We start from the raw sequence: 20,721 nt of genomic DNA on the forward strand, positions 1-20,721 counted from the left end.
CCACCAACCACGGAAAACATGAGACCCCAAGTAGGTGCATGAATGGCGGTACACTATCATCCACACACACTCAAAATTTATCCTGTATTCTGAGTTTGGTGCAGAACCTTATTCTGTCTGCAGCTCCTGGGATCTCTAAGAAGCCCTTCACGTGCTTTCCCTGAGTGTTCATAGGGCGTGCTGACATGGAAATTCGGTGGTTTTGCTGGAAACCCAAGTAGCACCGAGTTCCTCACCAAGCGCTGGGGAGGAATTTAACGGAAATCCTCCTAACAGGGAAAAGATGTGACCTAAATTATCTGCATGGTGGTCACTCGCCCCTCCCATAGGTACTCAGAATTCTTCAGGAATACTAACTTTTGTGAGGTTTCATCTGACATCTGCTCCTTGGAACTGTTATAATCCCTTCATGTGCAATCACTAAGTGTTTCCTGGGGCGGGCTTACAGGGAAAGGCAGGAGTTGGTCTTGAAATCCAAGTAGCAGCGAATGACTCCCAATGGACTGGGGAGGTATTCAGTGGACTTCCCCCTACAAGGGAACATCTGTGACCTCAGGTAGCTTCGTGGAGTCACCTCACACCCTCCCCCATACACTCAGACGTGTTCCCGAATACTGAGTTTATGGAGGTTCATTCTTTGGAAGCAGCAACTTAGATCTCCGAAATGCCTTTCACGTGACTTCACTCAGAGTTTCCTAGTGCGGGCTGCAAGGGAAAGGCATAGACTGGGCTGGAAAGACAAGTAATAGCGAGTGTCTCCCCATGGAATATGTAGGATATTAGCGAAATCCCGCAACAATTTTACATATGTGACCTCAGATAGCTGCATGGAGGGCACCTCGCCCACTCTCCCACACACTCAGCAATGTTCCCAACTGCTGAGTTTTTACAGGTTCCATGTTCTGTCAGGAATGCCTGGGATCTCCGGGAAGAAATTGGCATGCATTCTCTGAGTGTTTCAATAGGCGGGATTCCAGGGAAAATTGCAGATTGGATTTGAATTCCAAGTATCCGCCTGTTCTTCATCATTGACAAGGGAGGTATTTAGGGGAATTACCAGAAGTAGGAAACACCTGTGAGCATATATTGCTTCCAGGTTGGCGACTCCCCAAATATCACACAAACTGAGATTTGTTCTGGAATTCTGAGAGTTGGAAGGATCCGTCTCTTGTCAGCAATGCCTGGGGTCTCCAAGAAGCCCTTTGCTTTCACACTGAGTGTATCCTAGGGTGGTCTGCCAGGGAAATGAGAGTGATGGGCTGGAATGCCAAGTAGAAGCAAGTGCCAACCAATGGACATGGGAGGCAAAATCGAACTTCCCCCTATAAAGGAACACATATAACCCAATGTATCTGAGTGAATTTTGGAACCCCAACTCCCAAACACACTCAGACGTGTTCTGGAATGATGATTTTGGGGAGGTTTTGCCTTTTGTAAGTAGCGAATGTCATACCCTAATAGCCACTGCTTGCTTCCCCAGAATGTTTCCTAGGTCTGTCTTCCAGGGTAAGGTGGGTGTTTTGAAGGGAATCCAAGTAGAATCCTGTTCCTCCCCATTGATGGTGGAGATATTTTGCGGACTTACACGTACAAGGAAACACGTTGAGCAAATGTAGCTTCTTGGTTGTCTGTTCCAAACTCCCTCCCACACTCAGATGTGTTGCAGAATTCTGAGGTTGTTGAGGTTCTGTCTTCTGTCAGCAAGGCCTGGGATCTCCTAGAATCCCTTCTCGTATCTTCATTCAGTGATTCCTAAGTCGGGCTGCCAAGAAGGGCAAGGGTTGGGACAGTAATCTAGTTTTCATCAAGTGCATCGTATACAGAGAGAGGTAATTAGAGGATTTCACTCAAGCAGGGAACACTTGTGACCCCAGGTTGCTGTGTAGAGTGTGCTACACCACCTCCCCCACAACACTCAAACGTGTTCCGGAATGCTAGATTGGTGAGGTTTCGTCTTCTCTCAGCAGGGCCTGTTATCTCCTAGAAGCATTTTGCGTTCCCAACCTGAGTGTTTCCTAAGGTGGTCTGCCAGGGAATTAGTGGTTTGGATTAGAATTCCAAGTAGAATGAGTGCCTCCCCATGGGCAGGGAAGGTAATTAATGGACTTCCCAATAACAGTTAACACTGTGACGTCAGGTTCATGCATACTTGGCGGCACCCCGACTCACCCAAACACTCAGACGAGTTCTGGAATGATGAGTGTGGTGAAGTCCCGTCTTCTGTAAGCAGATCCTGGGTTCTTCTAGGAAACTTTCTTGTGCATTCCCTTAGTGTGTCTTTGGGCTTGCTGCAAATGAAAGGCAGGGGCTGTGCTGGAAAACCAAGTAACAGCTTGTCTCTCTGCATGGACAGGTGAGGTTATTAGTGGAATACCCCTACCAAGGAACACCTTTGACCTATGTTTGCTGCGTGTAGTGCACCTCGCCCCAACCCCACACACTCAGCCATGTTCCAGATTGCTGATTGTGGGGAGTTACCATCTTCTGTCAGTAGGTCCTGGGATATCTTAGAAGCCCTTCGCTTGCATTTACTATGTGTTTCATAGGGCGAGCTGCCAGTGTAATGTGGGATTTCATGATAAGCCAAGAAGCAGTGAGAGCCCCCTCATGTAAATGGGAGGTAATTAGTGGACCTCCCCCTAAAAGATAATACATGTGTCCCCAGGAAGCTGCGTGGTGTGCGGCATGACAACTACTCTCCAACCTCAGTCTCATTCCGGAATGCTGAATGTGCTGCAGATTCATGTTCTGTCACCAGTGCCTGAGATCACCTTGAAGCCCTTAACATGTCTTCCCTGAGAGATTCTTAAGGCAAGATGCTAGTGAAAGATTCAGGATGGGATGGAATTTCAAGCAACACCAAGTGATTCACATGCACATTCTAGGTCATTAGAGGAATTCCACCTAACCAGGGAACACCTGAGACTCCAGGATCCTGCATGAATGGCGGCTCACTATCTCCCCTACACATTCAAAATATTTCCTGTATGCTGAGTATGGGGCAGATCCTTATTCTGTCTGCAGAAACTGGGATGTCGAAGAAGCCATTCGCGTGCCTTCCCTGAGTGTTTCATAGGGCATGCAGACAGGGAAATTTGCTGGTTTGGCTGGAAACCCAAGTAGCACCAAGTTCCTCCCCAAGCACAGGGGAGGAATTTAATGGAAACCCTCCTAAAAGGGAAAATTTGTGACCCCAATTAACTGCATGGAGGAGACTAGACCTCTCCATAAGTACTCAGAATTCATCAGGAATGCTAAGTATCGTGAGGTTTTGTCTTCTGAAAGCTTCTCTTTGGAGCTTCTATAAGCCCTTTGTGTGCATTCTCTAAGTATTTCCTGGCGTGGGCTTACAGGGAAAGGTGGGAGTTGGGCCTGAATTCCAAGTAGCAGTGAATGCCTCCCAATGGACAGGGGAGTTATTCAGTGGATTTCCCCATACAAGGAAGATCTGTGACCTTAGGTAGCTTCGTGGAGTCACCTCACACCCTCCACCACACACTCAGACGTGTTCCCAAATACTGAGTGTATGGAGATTCAGTCTTTGGAAGCAGCGAATGAGATCTCCTAGATGACTTTCACGTAACTTCAGAGTTTCCTAGTGCGGGCTGCAAGGAAAAGGCTGGGTTTGGGCTGGAAACAGAAGTAATAGTGAGTGTCTCCCCATGAACTGGGGAGGAAATTATTGGAATCCCCCTACCATGGAACAAATTTGACCACAGAAAGCTGCGTACTGGGCACCTCGCCAACTCTCCCTCACACTCAGCAATGTTCCCAATTGCTGAGATTGTAGAGGTTCCGTCTTCAGTCAGAAATGCCTGAGATCTCCTGGAAGCAATTCACGTACATTCTCTGAGTGATACTTAGGGCAGGATGCCAGGGAAATTAGGGGGTTGGAATGGAAATCAAAGTATCCGCCTGTTTCTCGTCATTGACAAGGGAGGTATTTAGGGGAGTTGCCAATAGTAGGGAAAACCTGTGAGCATATATTTCTTCCAGGCTGGCCACTCCCCACATACAACACACACTGAGATTTGTTCCAGAATGCTGAGTGTTGGCAGGTTCCGTCTCTTGTCAGCAATGCCTGGTGTCTCCAAGAAGCCCTTTGCGTTCAAACACTGAGTCTTTCCTAGGGTAGGCTGACAGGGAAATGCATTGGTTTGCCTGAAAATCCCAGTAACAGCGTGTTCCTCCTCATTGACAGGGGATGTCTTAGCGAAGTTCACCTTACAATGGAACACCTTTTACCCCAGCTAGCTGCGTGAAAGGCGGCTTCCCACCTCCACAACACACTCACGCTTGTTCCGGATTGCTGAAATTCGGGATGATATGTATTTGCCAGAAGCACCTGAATCACCTTGAAACCCTCCACCTGCCTTTTTTGAGTGTTTCCTAGGGTGGACTGATAGAGAAATGCGAGGGTTGGGCTGGAAAGCCAAATAGCAGCGAGTGCCTCCCCATGGACAGGGGAGGTAATAAGTGAACTTCCCCCTATAAAGAACACATATAACCCCAAGTAGCTGCATGAATTGTGGAACCTCAACTCCCGAAGTCACTCACACGTTTTCTGGAATAATGAGTGTGGGGAGGTTGTGCCTTTTGTAAGCATCGGCTGGCATCCCCTAATAACCATTGCTTGCTTTCCCAGAATGTTTCTTAGGGCGGGCTTCCAGGCAAGATGTGGGTTGGGATGGAAATCCAAGTAACATCCTGTTCCTCGCCAATGACGGTGGAGATAATTAGAGGAGTAACACGTACAAGGAAACACTTTGAACAAATATACCTTCTTTGATGTCTGTTCCCACCTCCGTCCCACAATCAGATTTGTTCCAGAATGCTGAGGGTGGGGAGGTTCTGTCTTCTGTCAGCAAGGCCTGGGATCTCCTAGAATCCCTTGATGTATTTTCCTTCAGTGATTCCTAAGTCATTCTGCCAGGAAGGGTAAGGGTTCTCCTTGAAAGCCAAATATCAGCAAGTGCATCGTATGCAAAAAGAGGTAATTAGAGGATTTCCCTCAAGCAGGGAACACTTGTGACCACAGGTTGCTGTGTAGAGGGCGCTACACCACCTACTCCACACACTCAAACGTGTTCAGGAATGCTAGAGAAGGGAGGTTCCGTCTTCTCTCAGCAGGGCCAGGGATCTCCTAGAGGCATTTCACGTTCAATCCCTGAGAGTTTCCTAGGGTGTGCTGTCAGGGAAGTTGGTGTTTGGGCTAGAAATCCAAGTAGAAGTGAGTGCCTCCCCATGGGCACGGAAGGTAATTAACAGACTTCCCCCTAACAGTTAACACTGTGACCTCAGGAACCTGCAATTTGGGTGGCACCCCACCTCACACAAACGCTCATACGTGTTCTGGAATGATGAGTGTGTTGAAGTCCCGTTTTCTGTAAGCAGCCCCTGGATTCTTCTAGGAAACATTCTCATGCATTCCCTGAGTGTTTCCTAGGGCGTGCTGCAAAGAAAGGCAGGGGCTGGGCTGGAAAGCCAATTTAGAGCTTGTCTCTCTGCATGGACAGATGAGGTTTTTAGTGGAATACCACTAGAGGGAACAACTTTGACCTGTGTTTGCTGCATGTAGGGCACCCTGCCCCACCCCCACACAGTAAGCCATGTTCCGGATTGCTGATTGTGGGGAGTTTCCTGTCAGTAGGTACTGGGATCTCCTAGAAACCATTTGCTTGCATTTGTTTCATAGGGCGAGCTGCCAGATTAATGTGGGATTTCATGGGAAGCCAAGTAGCAGTGAGTGCCACCTCATGTACAGGGGAGTTAATTAGCGGAACTCCCCCTAAAAGGGAATACCTATGTCCCAAGTAAGCTGCATGTAGTGCGGCTCCCCACATTCTCCCCAACTTCAGCCTTGTAAAGGAATGTTGAGTGTGTGAATATTTCATCTTCTGTCAACTGTGCGTGGGATTTCCTTACAGCCCTTTGCATGTTTTCCCTGAGAGAATCCTAGGGCAATCTGCCAGGGAAATATGCGGGATGGGATGGGAATCCAAGTAACACTGAGTGATTCACACGCAAATTCTAGGTAATTAGAGGAATTCCACCGACCAGGGATCACATGAGACTCCAGGTAGCTGCATGAATGGTGGCTCACTATCTCCCCCACACACTCAAAATATTTCCTGTATGCTGAGTATGGGGCAGATCTGTATACTGTCTGCAGCATCTGGGATGTCTAAGAAGCCATTCGCGTGTCTTCCCTGAGTGTTTCATAAGGCGTGCATACAGGGAAATTCGGTAGTTTGGTTGGAAACCCAAGTAGCACCGAGTTCCTCCCCAAGCACAGGGGAGGAGTTTAACAGACATCCTCCTAACAGGGAAAATATGTGACCCCAATTATCTGCTTGGAGGAGACTCGCCCTCCCATAGGTACTCAAAATACTTCAGGAATGCTAAGTTTCCTGAGGTTTTGTCTTCTGACAGCTGCTCCAGGTAACTGCTATAAGCCCTTCACGTGCATTCTCTAAGTGTTTCCTGGGGTGGGCTTACAGAGAATGGCGAACTTTGGCCTGAAATCTAAGTAGCAGCGAACGCCTCCCTATGGACAGGGAAGGTTTTCAGTGGACTTAACCTTACAAGGGAACATCTGTGACATCAGGTAGCTTCGTGGAATCACCTCACACCCTCCCCCACACACTCAGACGTGTTCCCAAATACTGAGAGTATGGAGGTTCAGTCTTTTGTAAGCAGTGCCTGGGATCTCCTAGATGACTTTCACGTGACTTCACTCAGAGTTTCCTAGTGCGGGCTGCAAGGAAAATGCTGAGTTTGGGCTGGAAACAAAAGTAAAACATGTGTCTCCCCATGGACTTGGGAGGAAATTAGTGGAATACCCCTACCATGGAACAAAATTGACCTCAGAAAGCTGCATGCTGGGCACCTTGCCCACTCTCCCACATACTCAGCAATGTTCCCAAATGCTGAGTTTGTAGAGGTTCTGTCTTCAGTCAGGAGTGCATAGGGTCTCCTGCAATCAATTCACCTGCATTCTCTGAGTGTTTCTTAGGGTGGGATGCCAGGGAAAATTGGGGGTTGAATTGGAAATGCAAATATCTGCATGTTCCTCGTCATTGATAAGGGAGGTATTTAGGGGAATTACCAGTAGTAGGGAACACCTGTGAGCATAAATTATTTCCAAGTTGTCCACACCCCACATATACCACACACTCAGATTTCTTCCAGAATGCTGAGAGTTGGCAGGTTCCATCTCCTGTCAGCAACGCCTGGGGTCTCCAACAAGCCCTTTGTGTTCAAACACTGAGTGCTTCCTATGGTGGTCAGACAGGGAAAAACTTTGGTTTGCCTGGAAATCCATGTAACAGCGTATTCCTCTTCATTCACAGGGAATATATTAGTGAAGTTCACCCTACCATGGAACACCTGTGACCCCAGATAGCTGCGTGGAGGGCAGCTTCCCACTTCCCCAACTCACTCATGCTTGTTCTGGATTGCTGAAATCGGGGATGACATGTCTTTTGCCAGAAGGGCCTGGATAACCTAGAAGCCCTTCACCTGCCTTTTATGAGTGCTTCCTAGGGCGGACTGTGAGGGAATTGCGAGGGTTGTGCTGGAAAGTCAATTGGCAGCGAGTGCCTCCCTATGGACAGGGGAGGTAATAAGCGAACTTCCCCCTATAAAGGAACACATATAACCCCAGGTAGCTGCGTGAATTGTGGAACCCCAACTCCCAAACACACTCAGACGTGTTCTGGAATGATGAGTGTGGGGAGGTTGTGCCTTTTTTAATCAGTGGCTGGCATCCCCTAATAGCCATTGCTTGCTTTCCCAGAATGTTTCCTAGGGCGGGCTTCCATGGCAAGGTGTGGTTTGGTATAGAAATCCAAGTACCATCCTGTTATTCCCCAATGATGGCAGAGATAATTTGCGGACTTTCACGTACAAGGAATCACGTTGAACAAATATTGCTTTTTTGATGTCTGTTCCCACCTCCCTCGCACACTCAGATTTGTTCCATAATGCTGAGGGTGTGGAGATTCCGTGTTCTGTCAGCAAGGCCTGGGATCCCCTAGAAGCCCTTCATGTATTTTCCTTGAGTGATTCCTAAGTCGGACTGCCAGGAAGAAAAATGGTTGGGCTTGAAAGCCAAGTATCATCGAGTGCATCGTATGCAAAGAGAGGTATTTAGAGGATTTCCCTCAAGCAGTGAACACTTGTGAACACAGGTTGCTGCATAGAGGGTGCTACACCACCTCCCCCACACACTCAAAAGTGTTCCAGAATTCTAGAATGAGGAGGTTCCGTCTTCTCTCAGCAGGGCCTGGGGTCTCCTAGAGGCACTTTGCGTGCCCTACCTGAGATTGTCCTAGGGTGATCTGCCAGGGAAGTCGGGATTTCGACTAGAAATCCAAGTAGAACCAAGTGCCTCCCCATGGGCAGGGGAGGTAATTAACGGACTTCCCCCTAACAGTTAACACTGTGTCCTCAGGAACCTGCAATTTGGGCGGCATCCCAACTCACCCAAACACTCAGGCGTGTTCTGGAATGCTGACTGTTGGGAGGTTCAGTTTTCTGTAAGCAGCTACTGGGTTCTCCTAGGAAAATTTCTCATGCGTTCCCTGAGTGTTTCTTAGGGCATGCTGCAAAGGAAATGTAGGGGCTGTGCTGGAAATCCAAGTAACAGCTTGGCTCTCTGCATGGACAGGTGAGGTTATTAGTGGAATACACCTACCAGGGAACACATTTGACCTAAGTTTGCTGCGTGAAGGGCACCTGGCCCCACCCCCACACACTCAGCCATGTTCCGGATTGCTGAATGTGGGGAGTTACCGTCTTCTGTCAGGTTCATGGATCTCCTTCAAGCCCTTCGCTTGCATTCACTATGTGTTTCATAGGGCGAGCTGCCAGGTTAATGAAAGTTTTCATGGGAAGCCTAGGAGCAGTGAGTGCCACCTCATGTACAGAGGAGGTAATTAGCAGAACTCCCTCTAAAAGGGAATACCTGTGTCCCCAGGAAGCTGCGTGGAGTACGGCTACCCACCTGCTCCCCAACTTCAGCCTTGTACTGGAATGCTGATTGAGCGGAAGTTTCGTGTTCTGTCACCAGTGCCTGGGATTTCCTTGAAGCAATTTGCATGTCTTCCCTGAGAGATTCCTAGGACAATCTGCCAGGGAAAGATGCGGGATGGGATGGAAATCCAAGTAACAACGAGTGATTCACATGCCCATGCTAGGTAATTACAGGAATTCCACCAACCAGAGATCACCTGAGACTCCAGGTAGCTGCATGTATGGCGGCTCACTGTCTCCCCTACTCACTCAAAAATTTTCCTGTACGCTGAGTATGGGGCAGATCTGTATTCTGTCTGCAGCAACTGGGATCTCTTAAAAGCCCTTCATGTGCCTTCCCTGAGTGTTTCATAGGGCGTGCAGACAGGGAAATTCGGTGGTTTGGCAGGAAACCAAAGTAGCACTGAGTGCCTCCCCATGTACACGGGAGGATTTAACCAACATCCTCCTAACAGTGAAAAGTTGTGACCCCAATTAACTGCATGGAGGAGACTAGACCCTCCCATAAGTACTCAGAATTCATCAGGAATGCTAAGTATCGTGAGGTTTTGTCTTCTGAAAGCTTCTCTTTGGAGCTTCTATAAGCCCTTTGTGTGCATTCTCTAAGTATTTCCTGGCGTGGGCTTACAGGGAAAGGTGGGAGTTGGGCCTGAATTCCAAGTAGCAGTGAATGCCTCCCAATGGACAGGGGAGTTATTCAGTGGATTTCCCCATACAAGGAAGATCTGTGACCTTAGGTAGCTTCGTGGAGTCACCTCACACCCTCCACCACACACTCAGACGTGTTCCCAAATACTGAGTGTATGGAGATTCAGTCTTTGGAAGCAGCGAATGAGATCTCCTAGATGACTTTCACGTAACTTCAGAGTTTCCTAGTGCGGGCTGCAAGGAAAAGGCTGGGTTTGGGCTGGAAACAGAAGTAATAGTGAGTGTCTCCCCATGAACTGGGGAGGAAATTATTGGAATCCCCCTACCATGGAACAAATTTGACCACAGAAAGCTGCGTACTGGGCACCTCGCCAACTCTCCCTCACACTCAGCAATGTTCCCAATTGCTGAGATTGTAGAGGTTCCGTCTTCAGTCAGAATGCCTGAGATCTCCTGGAAGCAATTCACGTACATTCTCTGAGTGATACTTAGGGCAGGATGCCAGGGAAATTAGGGGGTTGGAATGGAAATCAAAGTATCCGCCTGTTTCTCGTCATTGACAAGGGAGGTATTTAGGGAGTTGCCAATAGTAGGGAAAACCTGTGAGCATATATTTCTTCCAGGCTGGCCACTCCCACATACAACACACACTGAGATTTGTTCCAGAATGCTGAGTGTTGGCAGGTTCCGTCTCTTGTCAGCAATGCCCTGGTGTCTCCAAGAAGCCCTTTGCGTTCAAACACTGAGTCTTTCCTAGGGTAGGCTGACAGGGGAAATGCATTGGTTTGCCTGAAAATCCCAGTAACAGCGTGTTCCTCCTCATTGACAGGGGATGTCTTAGCGAAGTTCACCTTACAATGGAACACCTTTTACCCCAGCTAGCTGCGTGAAAGGCGGCTTCCCACCTCCACAACACACTCACGCTTGTTCCGGATTGCTGAAATTCGGGATGATATGTATTTGCCAGAAGCACCTGAATCACCTTGAAACCCTCCACCTGCCTTTTTTGAGTGTTTCCTAGGGTGGACTGATAGAGAAATGCGAGGGTTGGGCTGGAAAGCCAAATAGCAGCGAGTGCCTCCCCATGGACAGGGGAGGTAATAAGTGAACTTCCCCCTATAAAGAACACATATAACCCCAAGTAGCTGCATGAATTGTGGAACCCTCAACTCCCGAAGTCACTCACACGTTTTCTGGAATAATGAGTTGTGGGGAGGTTGTGCCTTTTGTAAGCATCGGCTGGCATCCCCTAATAACCATTGCTTGCTTTCCCAGAATGTTTCTTAGGGCGGGCTTCCAGGCAAGATGTGGGTTGGGATGGAAATCCAAGTAACATCCTGTTCCTCGCCAATGACGGTGGAGATAATTAGAGGAGTAACACGTACAAGGAAACACTTTGAACAAATATACCTTCTTTGATGTCTGTTCCCACCTCCGTCCCACAATCAGATTTGTTCCAGAATGCTGAGGGTGGGGAGGTTCTGTCTTCTGTCAGCAAGGCCTGGGATCTCCTAGAATCCCCTTGATGTATTTTCCTTCAGTGATTCCTAAGTCATTCTGCCAGGAAGGGTAAGGGTTCTCCTTGAAAGCCAAATATCAGCAAGTGCATCGTATGCAAAAGAGGTAATTAGAGGATTTCCCTCAAGCAGGGAACACTTGTGACCACAGGTTGCTGTGTAGAGGGCGCTACACCAACCTACTCCACACACTCAAACGTGTTCAGGAATGCTAGAGAAGGGAGGTTCCGTCTTCTCTCAGCAGGGCCAGGGATCTCCTAGAGGCATTTCACGTTCAATCCCTGAGAGTTTCCTAGGGTGTGCTGTCAGGGAAGTTGGTGTTTGGGCTAGAAATCCAAGTAGAAGTGAGTGCCTCCCCATGGGCACGGAAGGTAATTAACAGACTTCCCCCCTAACAGTTAACACTGTGACCTCAGGAACCTGCAATTTGGGTGGCACCCCACCTCACCACAAACGCTCATACGTGTTCTGGAATGATGAGTGTGTTGAAGTCCCGTTTTCTGTAAGCAGCCCCTGGATTCTTCTAGGAAACATTCTCATGCATTCCCTGAGTGTTTCCTAGGGCGTGCTGCAAAGAAAGGCAGGGCTGGGCTGGAAAGCCAATTTAGAGCTTGTCTCTCTGCATGGACAGATGAGGTTTTTAGTGGATACCACTAGAGGGAAACAACTTTGACCTGTGTTTGCTGCATGTAGGGCACCCTGCCCCACCCCCACACAGTAAGCCATGTTCCGGATTGCTGATTGTGGGGAGTTTCCTGTCAGTAGGTACTGGGATCTCCTAGAAACCATTTGCTTGCTTGCATTTGTTTTCATAGGGCGAGCTGCCAGATTAATGTGGGATTTCATGGGAAGCCAAGTAGCAGTGAGTGCCACCTCATGTACAGGGGAGTTAATTAGCGGAACTCCCCCTAAAAGGGAATACCTATGTCCCAAGTAAGCTGCATGTAGTGCGGCTCCCCACATTCTCCCAACTTCAGCCTTGTAAAGGAATGTTGAGTGTGTGAATATTTTCATCTTCTGTCAACTGTGCGTGGGATTTCCTTACAGCCCTTGCATGTTTTCCCTGAGAGAATCCTAGGGCAATCTGCCAGGGAAATATGCGGGATGGGATGGGAATCCAAGTAACACTGAGTGATTCACACGCAAATTCTAGGTAATTAGAGGAATTCCACCGACCAGGGATCACATGAGACTCCAGGTAGCTGCATGAATGGTGGCTCACTATCTCCCCCACACACTCAAAATATTTCCTGTATGCTGAGTATGGGGCAGATCTGTATACTGTCTGCAGCATCTGGGATGTCTAAGAAGCCATTCGCGTGTCTTCCCTGAGTGTTTCATAAGGCGTGCATACAGGGAAATTCGGTAGTTTGGTTGGAAACCCAAGTAGCACCGAGTTCCTCCCCAAGCACAGGGGAGGAGTTTAACAGACATCCTCCTAACAGGGAAATATGTGACCCCCAATTATCTGCTTGGAGGAGACTCGCCCTCCCATAGGTACTCAAATACTTCAGGAATGCTAAGTTTCCTGAGGTTTTTGTCTTCTGACAGCTGCTCCAGGTAACTGCTATAAGCCCTTCACGTGCATTCTCTAAGTGTTTCCTGGGGCGGGCTTACAGAGAATGGCGAACTTTGGCCTGAAATCCAAGTAGCAGTGAACGCCTCCCTATGGACAGGGAAGGTTTTCAGTGGACTTCCCCCTACAAGGGAACATCTGTGACCTCAGGTAGCTTCGTGGAGTCACCTCACACCCTCCCCCACACACTCAGACGTGTTCCCGAATACTGAGTGTATGGAGTTTCAATCTTTTGTAAGCAGCGCCTGGGATCTCCTAGATGTCTTCCGGGTGACTTCACTCAGAATTTCCTATTGCGGGCTGCAAGGAAAAGGCTGGTTTAGGGCTGGAAATACAAATAATAGCGAGTGTAAATCCATGGACTGGGGAGGAAATTAGTGGATTAACCCTATCTTTGAACATATGTGACCTCAGAAAGCTGCATGGAAGTCACCTCACCCACTCTCCCACACACTCATCAATGATCCAAATTGCTGATATTTTGGAGGTTCCGTCTTCTGTCAGGAGTGCCTAGGATCTCCTGAAAGCATTTTGCGTGCATTCCCTGAGTGTTTCTTAGGGTGGGATACCAGGGAATATAGGGTGGTGGATTGGAAATCCAAGTATCCGCCTGTTCCTCATCATTGACAAGGTATGCTTTTTGCGGAATAACCAGTAGTAGGGAACACCTGTGACCATATTTTGCTTTCAGGCTGGCCGCTCCACATATATCACACACACTAAGATTTGTTCCAGAATGCTGAGAGTTGGCAGGTTCCATCTCGTGACAGCAATGACTGGGGTCTCCAAGAAGCCCTTTGCGTTCAAACACTGAGTGTTTCCTAGGGTGGGCTGACAGGGAAAAGCTTCGGTTTGCCTGGGAATTCAAGTAAATGTGTGTGCCTCCTCAATGACAGGCGATGTATTAGTGAAGTTCACCCTACCATGGAACACCTGCGACCCCATCTAGCTGTGTGGAGGGCGGATTCCCACCTCCCCAACTCATTCACTCTTGTTCCAGATTGCTGAGTGGGGGAATGATATGACTTTGCCAGTAGTGCCTGGATCACCTAGAAGCCCTTCACCTGCTTTTTTTAGTGTTTCCTAGGGCAGGCTGACCGGGAAATACTAAGGATGTGCAGGAAAGGCAGGTAGCAGCGAGTGCCTCCTGATGGATATTGGAGGTAATAAGTGAATTTCCCCTACAAAGGAACACATATAACCCCAGTTATCTGGGTGAATTGTGGATCCCCAACTCCCAAACACACTCAGACGTCTTTTGGTTTGATGAGTGTGAGGAGGTTGTGACTTTTGTAAGCAGCGACTGACATCCCCTAATAACCATTGCTTGCATTCCTAGAATGTTTCCTAGGGCTGGCTTCCAGGGCAAGCTGGTGTTTGGGATGGAAACCCAAGTAGCATCCTGTTCCTCCCCATTGATGGTTGAGATATTTTGCGGACTTACATGTACAAGGAAACACGTTGAACAAATGTAGCTTCTTGGATGTCTGTTCCCAAATCCTTCACACTCAGATATGTTCCATAATTCTGAGGGTGGGGAGATTCCGTCTTCTGGCAGAAAGGACTGGGAATCCCTAAAAGCCCTTCACGTATTTTCCTTGAGTGGTTCCTAGGTCGGGCTACCAGGAAAGGCAATGTTTGGGCTTGAAATCCAAGTATCAGCGAGTGCATCCTAAGCAAAAAGAGGTAATTAGAGGTTTTCCTTCAAGCAGGGAACACTTGTGACCCCATTATGCTGGGTAGAGGGCGCTACAACAACTCCCCCACAAACTCAAACGTGTTTTGGAATGCTAGCGTGTGGAGGTTCTGTCTTCTCTCAGCAGGGCCTGGGATCTCCTAGAGGCACTTCTTGTGCCCTCCCTGAGAGTTTCCTAGGGCGGGCTGCCAGGGAAGTCGGGGTTTGGAATAGAAATCCAAGTAGAAGTGAGTGCCTCCCCACGGACATGGGAGGTAATTAACGGACTTCCCCGTAACAATTAACAATGTGACGTCAGGTACCTGCAAGCTGTGCGAAACCCCACCTCACCCAAATACTCAGAGTTATTCTGGAATGCTTAGTGTGGGAGGTATCGTCTTCTATAAGCAGCTTCTGGGTTCCCATAGAAAACTTTCTCATGCGTTCCCTGAGAGTTCCCTATGGTGTGCTACAAAGGAAATGCAGGGGCTTGGCTGGAAAGCCTAGTAAAGCTTGTCTCTCCGCATGGGCAGGTGAGGTTATTAGTGGAATAACCCTATCAGGGAACACCACAGACCTACGTTTGCTGCGTGCAGTGCACCTCGCACACACCCACACACTCAGGCATGTTTCAGATTACTGAATGTGGGGAGTTTCCGTATTCTGTCAGTAGGCCCTGGGATTTTCTAGAAGCCATTCGCTTGCATTTCCTGTGTGTTCCATAGGGCGAGCTGCCAGGGTAAATCTAGATTTCATGGGAAGCCAAGTAGCAGCAAGTGCCACCTCATGTACAGGGGAGGTAATTAGCGGAACTCCCCCTAACAGGGTATACCTGTGTCCCCAGGAACCTGTGTGTTTTGCGGCTCCCCACATACTCCAAAACTTCAGCCTTGTTCTGGAATGCTGATTGTGCGAAGGTTTCGTCTTCTGTCACCAGTGCCTGTGATCTCCTTGAAGCAATTAGCATGTTTTCCCTGAGAGATCCCTAGGGCAAGTTTCCATGGAAAGATTCGGGACAGTCTAGAAAGCCAAGTAACAGCGAATGAGTCATAAGCACATGCTAGGTAATTTGAGGAATTCCACCGACCAGGGAACACCTGAGACCCCAGGTAGCTGCATGAATGTTGGCTCACAGTCTCCTGCACACACTAATAATTTTCCTGTATGCTGATTATGGGGCACATCCGTATTCTGTCTGCAGCATCTGGGATCTTTAAGAAGCCCTTCTTGTGCCTTACCTGAGTGTTACATTGGGCGTGCAGAAAGGGAAATTTGGTGGTTTGGCTGCAAACCCATTTAGTACTGATTTCCTCCACAAGCACAGGGGAGGAAATTAACGGACATCCTCCTAACAGGGAAAAGTTGTGACCCCAAGTAGCTGCATGGAGGAGACTCGTCCCTTCCATATATACTCAGAATTCTTCAGGAATGCTATATTTCCTGAGGTTTCATTTTCTGATTGTTGCACAAGTGAATTGCTATAAGCCCTTCATGTGCTTTCCCTGAGTGTTACCTTGGATGTATTACAGGGAAAGGCTATGTTTGGGCCTGAAATCCAAGGAGCAGTGAATGTCTCCCAATTGACTGGGGAAGTATTCAGTGGACTTCACCCTACAAGGGAACATCTGTGACCACAGGTAGCTTCGTGGTTCCACCTCACACCATCCCCCACACAGACTTGTTCCAGAATTCTGAGAGTATAGAGGCTCAGTCATTTGTATCCAGCGCCTGAGATATCCTAGATGACTTCACTCAGAGTTTCCTAGTGTGGGCTGCAAGAAAAACGCTGGGTTTGGGCAGGAATCACAAGTAAAAGCGAGAGTCTCCCCATGGACTGGGGATGAAATTAGCAGATTCCCCCTACCATGGAACATCTGTGACCTCAGTTAGGTGCGTGACGAGCACCTCGCCCACTCTCTCACACACTCAGCAATGTTCCCAATTGCTGAGTTGTAGAAGTTCCATCTTCTGTCAGGAGTGCCTGGGATCTCCTGGAAGCAATTCACGTGCATTCCCTGAGTGTTTCTTAGGGCGGGATGCCAGGGAAAAGTGGGGGTTGGTTTGGAAACCCAAGTATCCGCCTGTTCTTCATCATTGACGATGGAGGTACTAAGCGGAATTACCAGTAGTAGGGAACACCTGTTACCAAATATTGCATCCAGGTTGGCCGATCCACATATATCACACGCACTAAGATATGTTCCAGAATGCTGAGAGTTGGCAGATTCCGTCTCTTGTCAGCAATACCTGGGGTGTCCAAAAAGCCCTTTGTGTTCAAACACTGAGTGTTTCCTAGGGTGGACTGACAGGGAAAAGAGTTAGTTTGCCTGGAAAGCCAAGTAAGAGTGTGTGCCCCCTCACTGACAGGGGATGTATTAGTGAAGTTCACCCTACCATGGAACACCTGTGACCCCATCTAGCTGTGTGGAAGGCTGCTTCCCACTTCCCCAAATCTCTCACACTTGTTCCGGATTGCTGAGTGTGGGGATGATAAGTCTTTGCCAGAAGCACCTGGATCACCTAGAAGCCCTTCACCTGCTTTATTGAGTGTTTCCTGGTGCAGGCTGCCCGGGAAATATGAGGGAAGGGCAGGAAAGCCAAGTTACAGCAAGTGCCTCCCTATGGACTGGGGAGGTAATAAGCGGATTACCCCCATAAAGAACTCATATAACCCCAGGTAGCTGCGTGAATTGTGGATCCCCATCTCCCAAAACCACTCTGACGTTTTCTGGTATGATGATTGTGGGGAGGTTGTGTCTTTTGTATGCGCGACTGGCATCCCCTAATAACCATTTCTTGCTTTCCCAGAATGTTTCCAAGGGCGGGCTTCCAGGGCAATTTGGGGTTTGAGAAGGAAATGCAAGTATCATCCTATTCCTCCCCATTAACTGCGGAGATAATTTGCAGACTTACACGTACAAGGAATTACGTTGAGCAAATATAGCTTCTTGGATGTATGTTCCCAAATCAGTCTCACTCTCATATATGTTCCAGAACTTGAGGGTGTGGAGGTTTCATCTTCTGTCAGCATGGCCTGGGATCTCCTAGGAGCCCTTCACTTATTTACCTCTAGTGATTCCTAAGTCGGGCTGCCAGGAAGGGCAAGGGTTGGGCTTGAAAGCCAAGTATCAGGAAGTGTATCCTATGCAAAATAGGTATTTAGAGGATTTCCCTCAAGCAGGGAACACTTGTGACCCCAGGTTGCTGGGTAGAGGGCGCTACAACACCTCCCCCACACACTCAAACGTGTTCCAGAATGCTAGAGTGGGGAAGTTCTGTTTTCTCTCAGCAGGTTCTGGGATCTCCTAGAGGCACTTCGCTTGCCCTCCAAGACATTTTCCTAGGGCGGTCTGCCAGGGAATTCGGGGTTTGGTCTAGAAATCCAAGTAGAAGTGAGTGCCTCCCCATGGACAGGGGAGGTAATTAATGGACTTCCCCCTAACACTTAACACTGTGACCTCAGGTAACTGCATGCTGGGCGGCACCCCACCTCACCCAAATACTCAGACTTATTCTGGAATGCTGAGTGTGGGAGGTCCCGGCTTCTATAAACAGCTTCAGGGTTCTCCTAGAAAAATTTCTCGTGCATTCCCTGAGAGTTTCCTAGGGCATGCTGCAAAGGAAAGGCAGGGGCTTGGCTGGAAACCCAAGAAACTGCTTGTGTCTCTGTATGGCCAGGTGAGATTATTAGTGGAATACCCCTACCAGGGAACACCTTTGGCTTACATTTGCTGTGTGTAGGGAACCTCGCCCCCCCCCACACACTCAGGCATGTTCCAGATTGCTGATTGTGGGGAGTTTCCGTCTTCTTTCAGTAGGCCTTTAGATCTACTAGAAGCCCTTCACATGTATTTCTTGTGTGTTTCATAGGGCGAGCTGCCAGGGTTATGCGTTATTTCATGGGAAGCCAAGTAGCAGTGAGTGCCACCTCATGTAGAGGGGAGGTAATTAGCAGAACTCCCCCTAACAGGGTATACCTATGTCCCCAGGAAACTGCGTGGATTTTGTCTCCCCACATAATCCCAAACCTCAGCCTTGTTCAGGAATGCTGAGTGTGCGGAGGTTTCATCTTCTTTCACCAGTGCCTGGGATATCCTTGAAGAACTTAGCATGTCTTCCCTGAGATATTCCTATGGCAAGTTGCCATGGAAAGATTCGGGATGGTGTCGAAAGCCAAGTAACAGCGAGTGAGTCACAAGCCCATGCTAGGTAAAGAGGAATTCCACCGAAAAGGGAACACCTGAGAACCCATGTAGCTGCATGAATGGTGGCTCACTATCTCCCTCACACACTCAAAATTTTCCTGTATGCTGAGTATGGGGCAGATCCGTATTCTGTCTGCAGTGCCTGGGATCTCTAGGAAGCCCTTAGCGTGCCTTCCCTAAGGGTTTCATAGGGCCTGCAGACAGGGTAAATCGGTGGTTGTGCTCGAAACCCAAGTATCACCAAGGTCGTCCCCAAGCACAGGGGAGGAAATTAACGGACATCCTCCTAACAGGGAAAAGTTGTGACCCCAAGTAGCTGCATGGAGGAGGCTCGCAACTCCCATCAGTACACAGATTACTTCAGGAATTCTAAGTTTCTTGAGGTTTCGTTTTCTGAAAACTGCACTTGGGAATTTCTATAAGCCCTTCGCGTACATTCACTGAGTGTTCCCTGGGGCGGTCTTGCAGGGAACGGCGGGGGGTGGGCCTGAAATCCAAGTAACAGTGAATGCCTCCCAATGGACAGGGGATGTATTCAGTGGACTTCCCCATACAAGGGAACATTTGTGACCACATTTAACTTCATGGAGCCACCTCACACCCTCCCCCACACACTCAGACATGTTCCCGAATACTGAGTGTATGGAGGTTTGGTCTTTAGTAAGCAGGGCCTGAGGTCTCCTAGATGTCTTTCACGTGAATTCACTCAGAGTGTCCTAGTGTGGGCTGCAAGTAAAAGGCTGGGATTGGGCTGGAAACACAAGTAATACCGAGTGTCTCCCCATGAACTGGGGAGGTTATTAACAGATTCCCCCTACCATGGAACATCTGTGACCTAATATATCTGCATGGATTGCACCTCGCCCACTATCCCACACACTCAGCCATGCTCCCAATTGCTGAGTTTGTAAAGGTTCCGTCTTCTGTCAGGAGTTCCTGGGATTTCCTGGAAGCAATTTGCGTGCATTCCCTGAGTGTTTTTTAGGGCAGGATGTCAGGGAAAATTGGGAGATGGATCAGAAATCCTAGTATCCACCTGTTCCTCATCATTGAAAAGGGAGGTTTTAAGTGAATAACCAGTAGAAGGGAACACCTGTGACCAAGTATTGCTTCCAGGTTGGCCGCTTCCCACATATCACCCACAGTCATATTTGTTCCAGAAAGCTGAGAGTTGGCAGGTTCCGTCACTTGTCAGCAACGCCTGGGGTCTCCAAGAAGCTCTTTCTGTTCAAACACTGATTGTTTCCTATGGTGCCTTGACAGGGAAAAGCGTTGGTTTGCCTGGAAAGCCAAGTAACAGAGTGTTCCTCCTCATTGACAGGGGATGTATTAGCAAAGTTCACCCTACCATGGAATACCTGTGACCCCAGCTTGCTGCATGGAGGGCGGCTTCACTCCTCCCCAACTCACTCACGCTTCTTCTGGATTGCTGAAATTGGGGATGATATGTCTTTTGCCAGAAGCGCCTGGATCACCTAGAAACCATTCACCAGGTTTTTTTGAGTGTTTCCTATGGCAGGCTGCCAGGGAAATGCGAGGGATGGGCAGGAAATCCAAGTAGCATCGAGTGCCTCCCTATGGACAGGGTAGGTAATAAGCGAAATTCCCCCTATAAATGAACACATATAACTCCAGTTATCTGGGTGAATTGTGGATCCCCATCTCCCAAACACACTCAGACATCTTCTGGTATGATGATTGTGGGGAGGTTGTGTCTTTTGAAAGAAGTGACTCTCATCCCCTATTCGAAATTGCTTGCTTTCCCAGATTGTTTCCTAAGGCGGGCTTCCAGGGCAAGGTGGGGTTTGGGATGGATATCCAAGTAGCATCCTGTTCCTCCCCATTGATTGTGGAGATATTTTTCGGACTTACACTTACAAGGAATCACGTTGAAGAAATATAGCTTCTTGGATGTCTGTTCCCACCTCCCTCCCACACTCAGATGTGTTCAAGAATGCTGAGGTTGGGGAGGTTCCATCTTCTGTCTGCAAGGCCTGGGATCTCCTAGAAGCACTTCATGTATTTTCTTTGAGTGATTCCTAGTTTGGGCTGCCAGGAAGGGCA

Source organism: Camelus ferus, chromosome 36 (genome assembly GCF_009834535.1).
Source record: "Camelus ferus isolate YT-003-E chromosome 36, BCGSAC_Cfer_1.0, whole genome shotgun sequence".
NCBI lineage: Eukaryota > Metazoa > Chordata > Mammalia > Artiodactyla > Camelidae > Camelus > Camelus ferus.